Source organism: Sorex fumeus, unplaced genomic scaffold, assembly GCF_029834395.1.
Source record: "Sorex fumeus unplaced genomic scaffold, SorFum_2.1 ptg000070l, whole genome shotgun sequence".
In the NCBI taxonomy this organism is placed as follows: Eukaryota; Metazoa; Chordata; class Mammalia; order Eulipotyphla; family Soricidae; genus Sorex; species Sorex fumeus.
This window is the reverse complement of record NW_026606127.1, coordinates 9,571,298-9,578,930: the sequence shown is the minus strand read 5'-3', so window position 1 is coordinate 9,578,930 and position 7,633 is coordinate 9,571,298. Positions and strand designations below refer to the sequence as shown.

At 36.7% G+C, this 7,633-nt stretch overlaps 1 pseudogene; it reads right to left on the bottom strand.

Annotated features, from left to right (window-relative positions):
• Positions 1 to 4,975: 4,975 nt before the first annotated feature.
• Positions 4,976 to 5,069, bottom strand: LOC130037183 (uncharacterized; annotated as a pseudogene).
• Positions 5,070 to 7,633: the final 2,564 nt, after the last annotated feature.

Below are 7,633 nucleotides of genomic sequence, written 5' to 3'. Positions count from 1 at the left end.
GCCTACTCTGTCATTCACCATTGTTCAGTTTTTCCACTTTGATAACACCTTTCCATCTGGTAAGTAAATAGTCTCATAGTTCTAAAGTTTGTCTTTACTGCTTTGAAAAGATCAAAATTATGTAATTTTCAACATTGGATGAAACTAGAGGATATAATGCATGTAAAGTTAGCCTTAAGGAAAGGAGCAGATACAGAGAGATCTTTCTCATATGAGGGATGTAAAGACACACAGCAAGGTAGCAACAAAGGTTCGAGAGCAATGTAAGGGGAGAACTGATCCACACAATTGGGTCAGGGGATTAGGAGGGAGGGATTCTCGGGGACTGAGGGAGAGGGAGGGTTTGTTCTTTGAGAGAATGAGGAGTGTCATGTTGGAATTATGTGTATGAGAAACCATTGTTAATTGAATTATAAATCAAAGAATATAAATAATGTTTTAGACGTTTGTCTGTCTCATTTTATTCTCTTAATTTGTTTTCTCCATATTCCACGTATGCCTGAATTTGTAGGATGCCTATCTTTCTCTGCCTGGTTTTTGTCACTAAACATAATTTCCTCATGTTATACATTTTATATACAAATAATAAGAAGAGTTCACTTCATACAACTGAGTAGTATTCCATTGCTTTTCCACCTTTCATTTTCAAAATTTGTGGTGTAAAAGATACAAATATTGGTTTTAACAATGCTCTGGGGTTTTAAAAGTTTTAGTTTAGTGAAACAAAATATATTTTATTGAAAAACCCTTAGAAACTTGTGAAACAGTTGTAGGGTGGAATGGAATATATGTTCAAGCGAGAATAGTCATTTAACAAAACAAGCAAAGAGAGACATAGAGAAAGGAAGCACGGTATTTCTTCAAGGGAGAACACAAGCTTGAGGAACAAGCCCACTCTGGTAGTTTAGGAATAAGAACTTGGAATGGTATGAACTTCACTTGTGCACTTTAGGGGAGAACCTGAGTGAAACTATTATAAGTACGTTCAGGATCATGATACACTGGAGTCTGCACTTGGAGTGAGGAGGGTAGAGAGTTCTTTGGGGAGATCCGAACTATAGAGTACAGTAATATTATAACATTAATGATAGTATCTTACCGTGGAATTCCAAAAAATCTTTAACAGTGGCGTCAGAAATGATAACATTTTTAGGTATTTGGGTTTCCTGTGGAAACAACGGGAAAGCTGAGTTTATGCTCTGGATGCCTCCGCCTGAAACAAGGTCAACAAGTCATGAATGAAAAATTTCAAGTTAGATGGATCAAGGATACTGATCCCAGTGGAAGGCTAGCTTTTGGGTGGACAATTTCTACTGCTGGCCTGATGTAGGTTCTGATCCTGGGATACGTAACAGAAAGGAGGTAGTGACAGGTATCCTCAGAAGTGAAGCCTCTGAGACAGAATTCATTCAAGCCAACTTATGGGTTATCAATGTTTGCTCATGGCTGCTACCATTATAACATGCCATTCAATGGTTCTGTGGTTTCAATTTACTGTGTCAATGTAAAGATGAAGTTTCCAAGTGGAAGGTAAAAATCTGAGGCCCTCAAGATGATGAATCATAGTGAGGGGGGAGCTGGAGCTATAGTACAGCAGGTAGGGCATTTGCCTTGCACATGGCCTACCCAGGTTAGATTCCCAGCATCCTGTATGGTCCCCCCAAGCACCGTGAGGAGTAATTCCTGAGTGCAGAGCCAGGAGTAACCACGGTGCATCACCACGTGTGACCCAAAAACGCAAAGAATGATGATCTGGGATTGATCCTTAGCATTGCAAACAGCATTATTTTTTAATTTTTAATTTTTTTCTTTCTTGCTTGCTTGCTTTCTTCCTTTTTTGTTTTTTGGGTCGCACCTGGCTATGTATAGGTGTTTTTTTTTATTGTTAAGAAAACTTATAATTTTTCCTTTTTACCTGTGGTTTAAAAGTAAATCTAAAATATTTTAAAGTAAATATATGTGAAGAAGAATAAAATTCACGGGAACTATTTAGTGTTGTTAATGATACAGGAGTCAGAATTTTGAGGTTAATTGTATGGGTATTGCATAAATAATTTTTCCCCATTACGTGGGCTGTCTTTCGATCATGGTCACCATTTTTTCTGAGTTGCAGAAACTTCTTAGTTTAATGTAGTCTCATTTGTTTATCTTCACTTCCTCTTCCTTGGTCAGTGGTGTTTCATTCTAGAAGTTTCCCTTAGCTTTAATGTCATGAAGGGATCTTCCCACATTTTTCTCCATATATCTTAAGAATTCAGGTATGATAATGAGGTCTTTAATACATTTGATCTGACTGTGTGCCTGGCACTATAAAGAGGTCTGAGTTCATTTTTTTTGCATATTGCTGTCCAGTTTTCCCAGCACCAGTTGCTGAAAATACTTCCTAGCTCAACTTCATATTTCTTGAGCCTTTAAGAAAGATTAGGTAATAATAATCTGCGGGCCAGCGTCAGGATATTTGACTATATTCCATTGATCTGAGGCCTGTCTTTATCTGAATATCATGGTATTTTGATTACTAAAACTTTGTAGTAGGGTTTGAAGATGGGGAAGGTGTTCCCTTCTTCTTTTTACCAAAGATTGCTTTAGCTCTTCATGGGAGTTTATGGTTTTGTATGAGTTTCAAGAGTGTTTAATCTATTTCTTTGAAAAATGTTATGGGTATCCTTATAGAAAGTGCATTAAATCTTTATAGAGCTTTGGGGTGTATTGCCATTTTGACAGTGTTAAACCTCTCAATCCATAAGCATGGGATGTGATTCCACTTCCTCATATACTCTCTTATTTCGTGAAGTAGTGTTTTGAAGGTTTTTTTTTTTTGGTATAGTTCCTTAACCATTTTAGTTGATTCTATTATACTCTATTTTCTGAGGTATTATTGTGAATGGGATTGTTTTTCTCTATCTCTTTTTTCTCTTTCATTATTAATATATGGGAAAGCCATGTAGTACCAGGTATTGATTTTGTAATATGCTACTATACTGAACAAATCTATTGTTCCCAGGAGCTTTTTTGTAGATTCTTTGGAATTTTATAAGTATAGTATCATGTCATCTCCAAATAGTAAAAGCTTGTGTTCTTCCTTTTTTATATGGATGCCCTTGATATCTTTTTTTTTACCGAAATCATATGGCAAGTATTTAAGTACTATGTTGAATAGGAGTGGTGAGAGTGGGTAGCTTGTTTTGTGCCTGATTGTATTCTGGGATTCCAGTTCATTGATTTCTGCTCCAAGACTTTGGTTTTTCCCCCTTGAGAATAATGCTTGCTGTGGGTGTGTGGTAATTTGCTTTGACTAGATTGAGGAAAGTACTTTCAACTCCCATTTTGTTGAGAGTTTTTCATCATGAATGGGTGCTGGATCTTATCAAATGTTTTATCTACATCTATTGATATGATCATATGACTTTTATCTTTATTTTATTGAGATGGTGTATTCTGTTGATTGACTAGAGAATGTTAAGCCATCCTTGCATCCTGGGATAAACCTACTTGGTCATAGTGTGTGATCTTTTGTTGAGTTTCTGGATTCTCTTTGCTGGTATTTTCTTGAAAATCTTTGTATCTGTATTCATCAAGGAAATAGGTCTGTAATTCTCTTTTTTTGTGGTGTATATCGATTTGAGTATTAGGGTGATCTTTGCCTCATAGAAGCTATTTGGGAGTATTTCTGTTTCTTCAATTTCCTGGAAAATCTTAAAAATGTTGGAAGCAGTTCCTCTTTAAAGGTTTGAAATAGTTCACTATTGAATCCGTCTGGGTTATGGATTCTGTTTGCAGGGATACTTTTGACCATCATTTCAATTTCCTTGGTAGTGATAGGTTCAAGTATTCCAAATCATCTTGGTTCAGCCTTTGGAGGTAATTGGAATCCAATAATTTATCAATTTTTTCAAGATTCTCTCATTTCCTGCTGCAAAGATTCTCAAAATAATCACTGATGATCCTATGGATTTCTGTACTTTCTATTAGGACACCCCACTTTGCATTTCTGATTCGATTTATTAGAATTCTTTCTCTTTATTTCTTTGAGAGGCTTCTCATGGTTTATTGATCTTATTTATTTTCTCAAAGAACCAGTTTTTGTTCTTATTGGTCTTCTGGATTCTATTTTGGGATTCTAGCTCATTGATGTCTGGTACAAGTTTTATTATTTCCTCCCTCCAGCCTAGTTTGGACTACTTTTGTTGGTCATTTTCCAAAATCTTGAGCTCTAATTTATTCAGGTAGGCCCTTTCTTTCTTCCTGATGAATTCTGGCAGAGCTATAATCTTTCCTCTTAACACTGCTTTTGCTGTGTCCCACAAGTTATGGTAGCTCGTGTCCTCATTCTCATTTGTTTCTGGAAACTTTTTATTTCCTCTTTGATATCTTCTCTAAGCCAATGGTTGTTCATTACTTCCCTTAAAGAAAATATTTCCTTGCTGAGCTTCAGTCTGTTTGATCTATGGAGACGTGACAAAGAAGTGTTGAAATCTGCTTCTAGTATTGTGTTGCTATCAATGTTTTTCTATAAGTCAATTAGAAGTAGTTTTTAAGTATTTTGCTGGTCTGTCATTAGGATCATATACATTGAGGAGGGTGAGTTCTTTCTGATGTACATATCCCATTACCACTAAGAAATGACCTTCACTGTCTCTGATAACCTTTAGCCTGAAGTCCATGTGGTCTGATACTAGTATGGCCACTCCAGCTTTGTGGAGGTGATATTTTCTTGAAAACTTGTTTCCCAGACTTTTACTTTTAGCCCATGGGTGATTTGATTGTTCAGATGTGTTTCCTGCAGGCAGCAGAATGAATGTTGGTTTCAGTTTTCTAATTCATCTTCCCATTCTGTGCCTCTGAATTGGCACATTTAGTCCATTGACATTGAGAGAGATTTTTGTGATGGGGATTTGTGCTCTCTTTATGTATAATTTTTGTACTTGTGGGGATTGTCTTAGCTTAAAGTAGACCTGTTCATTCTTCTTGCAACAAAAATATGGAATGCTTTACAAGTTTGCATATCATTTCTGTGCAAGGACCCTGCTCATCATTTTACCATTTCAATTTTAGTATATGTGTTAAACTTAGTAGGAGTTAATTTTTCCATATTTTTCTCTTCTTATTACTTTGAGTGTTGTCCTTCCTCACTCCTATGGCAGACAATGATTCCTAATCAAGGAATGTATTTCAAAGCAGCATAAATAAATAGATTTAGAAATTTAATGTCCCAGAAAGAAAAATATGGTTTTTACCATATTATCTTTTACCATACCCTAGGCATCAGTTTTACAGAATAATTCTTTTGGAAGATGGGATATGAGTTTGTTTAATGTCGTTCCCTGAAACCTTAATTAAGACCATTAAACTAGAGCCTTTTGCTGTTCTCGCCTCAGTCCCGTGTACATCTCCAGGAAAAGGCGGATGGTGTTGTCTGCACTTTGACCACCTTGAATGTATGTAGGATTTTTCTCCTGAAGGATGAGGTGAGAAGCATATTGATGATTTCATTCCACCTTATTACAAGTTCAACGTGAACGGAAGGTGAGACTCATGTGGCTCCTATAAAGGACAGAACAAAGGGTCTCAGTGAAGTTTAATGGTCAACTGATATCAACAACATAGATGACTCATAGTAACCTGTGTGCATCTTTGTGTATAGTGAGTTTCATATCTACTGATAGTGATTCTCAATCATGACACATGGGAAAAACGGATCTGTAATTAAAAATCTAGTTCTCTGAGCAGAGTGGGCTCTCTGACGTGATTGAACAAGTTTGTAGTAATTTATTACTAAGCACATAAGTATTTTCAATGATGCATACTTTTTGATCTAAAATTAATTCCAAATATGTCTAAAACAACAGTCTCCTGACCTCGCACCTGGCTTTCCTCACTGGGACCCCTTGGAGATGGCGGGGTGAGATTCCCTCACCGCCCTGAGCATAGCCCCGGCAGCTGAAGACCTCTGCAACCAGCCATAGGTACGCTTAGAGACCACTCTTCCCAAGCTTGAAGGAGCCTCATGCATGAAGGAACTGGAAGAGGAACCCAAATGTGCGGGACCAGGGTATGAGATCTCCATGGCTGCTCAGATCAAGACTGTGCCCCCTCCTTCCAGATCCCCCATCTTCTAGTAATTAAGTGTTACAACCACGAACTACCCCTGGATCCATGTAATGCCATCAATAGCCAACATCCAGAGACTGGATCTTATTTAGAAGACAGCAACTCTGATTGTCCAGTTCTCACTCTCAGAGAACCTGGTAGGCTTCTGCGAGTATCTTGCCCGCATGGTGGAGTCTTTGTTTCTGGTCAGTTTCTTTTGAGGTACAGAAGCTGCTTAATTTAAGATAGTTCCCTTTGTTTATCTCTGTTTCCAGTTGCTTGGCAAGTGGCGTGTTATATTTGAAGATACCTTTAGCTTCAATGTCGTGGAGGGATTTGCCGACCTTGTCATCAATGAACCTGAGGGATTCTGGTCTGATGTTGAGGCCTTTGACCCATTTTTATCTGACTTTTGTGCATGGTGTTAGGTAGAGGTCTGAGCTATTTTTTTTTTTTTGCATGCAGCTGTACAGTTTTTTCTGCACCGTTTGTTTAGAAGGACTCTCTTGAACCACTTCACATTTCTTGCTCCCTTATCAAAGATTAGATGATTATATATTTGAGGGTGTGTGTCAGTATATTCAATCCTTTTCCATTGGTCTGCAGCTGAGCCTTTGTTTTAGTCCCATGCTGTTCTCATTATTATCGTTTGTAGTAGAGTTTGAGGTTGGGGAAGGTGATGCCTCCATCGTCTTTTCCCCAAGAATTTCTTTAGCTATTCGTGTGCGTTTGTTGTTCCATGTGAATTTCAGGAGTGCTTGATCAATTTCTTTGAAGAATGTCATGGGTATCTTTATAGGGATCAAGTTGAATTTTTACAATGCTTCTTGGAGAATTGCCATTTTGACAATGTCAATTCTCCCATTCCATAAGCAGTATATATGTTTCCATTTCCTCGTGTCCTTTTTAATTTCCTATTGTATAGGTCCTTTACCTCCTTAGTTAAGCTGATTCCAAGGTTCTTGATTTTCTGAGGCACGATTATGAATGGAATTGCTTTTTCATGTCACTTTCTTCTCTCTCATTATTTGCATATAAAAAATCCATAGACTTTTCGGTATTGAGTTTATAGCCTGCAATTTTACTATAAAAGTCTATTGCCTCTAGGAGTTTTTTCGTAGAGATTTTAGTATTCTCTAAATATTGTATGATATCTTCTGTGAATAGTGAGAGATTATTTCTACCTTTCATACATGAAAAACCCTTAATATCTTTTTCTTATCTATTTTCTCTTCCAAGTACTTCCAGTACTACATTGAACAGAAGAGCCAAAATGAATTTTTACTTAGCACATTCTGTCTGTAAATTTCTATGCTAAGAACGGTGGAAGAAACAGTGATATCTTAGTAATTTACAAGTAAATTATGAAGACAGATAATTTAAAAGAATTTCTTTGTATAAATTTCCAAAATGTGTAGCTTTTATTAAATATATTAAAAATAAATCGTAGGTCTTGATTATACCATGAAGATTGTTTTCCTGTTAGAAGTTACCCTTCTAAAATGCAATAAAGAGACACATTTTGAAAAAGTTGATTATTCGT